This window comes from Etheostoma spectabile, chromosome 5, assembly GCF_008692095.1.
Source record: "Etheostoma spectabile isolate EspeVRDwgs_2016 chromosome 5, UIUC_Espe_1.0, whole genome shotgun sequence".
NCBI classification, from domain to species: domain Eukaryota; kingdom Metazoa; phylum Chordata; class Actinopteri; order Perciformes; family Percidae; genus Etheostoma; species Etheostoma spectabile.
In genome coordinates this window covers 37421180-37422308 of record NC_045737.1, presented here as the reverse complement: position 1 = coordinate 37422308, position 1129 = coordinate 37421180, and positions in this window count along the sequence as shown.

Genomic DNA, 1129 nt, shown 5'->3' with positions numbered 1-1129 from the left:
TTTGTCCCTTTTTCAACACTTTTTTTCATTGTCACTTTTTTTACATTCAACACTACGTACCACTAACTTATTAACTTTAGTTTTACAGTTAGTTTTGGAATTTATGGTCAATAAACCTCATTTATAGGAGATTATACCTAATGTTTGAGTTAGAAAAGCAGAAATTAGGAATATTGAGACTAAAAATTAAAGGAAGGATGTGTTGATGATAATCACAGACTGGAATATGTCAATTGTTACTCAAACACTATTTCAACAAACACTGTCCTTGTGTCACAGCTATAAAATAGAATAAGACCCAAAATTAATGAAAGTAGAGATGGGTCTTGGCAAAGAGCGTTGGAATCAATATGTTATTTTGGGGAATAAAAAGAACAGTGGTATAGGACAACATGAGGACAACATGAAGACAACATGAGGACAACATGAAGACAACATGAGGACAGCATGAAGACCATTGCCAAACAATAACACTAAATCTTTTTAAAAAGAGAGGAGTAACGTCCCATCTCCTTTGTATAACTCCCAGTTTGGGCGGTGCTGGACACGGCTCTCTGGGCATCGACTCAGCGGCTCCATCACTACATCACATCTATGGCACCTTGTTTTTCCTCTGTGATGTTGTGCAAAACCCCATGTTATATATGTTTCCTGTGCGATGCCTTGTTTACACACCTTGACCAAAATATCCCTCTCCAGATTACTTGTAATTATTTGGCCTCACTGTGAATGTGTTGAATGTCTATGAGATTATGTGCAGATGGATTATGTTGTCAGATTATTATGTTATGTTATCTTCCTACTGCCTTAACAGTGAGAAGCACTTTAAATAAAGGGAGCTGTAAATACTGTAAAGTCTGATCTGTGTTTTTGTCTCTCCTTGATCATCATAACTCACTAATCATGTTAAAGGTTTGTAACATAAGAAAACATAAATTCTTATAAAAATATTGGTGAAAGTAACTACGCTACGTTTTACATTTTCATTATTTCATCTCTCCTTCCTTTTCTCTCCTCTAATCCTGAGTGCAACAAGTGTTTTAACATGAAAAAATGTCCAGCCACATCATAGATATATAGCAATCTTTTACATAAAAAGGATGTTGTTGTTTTTTTTAAACTAAGTTTT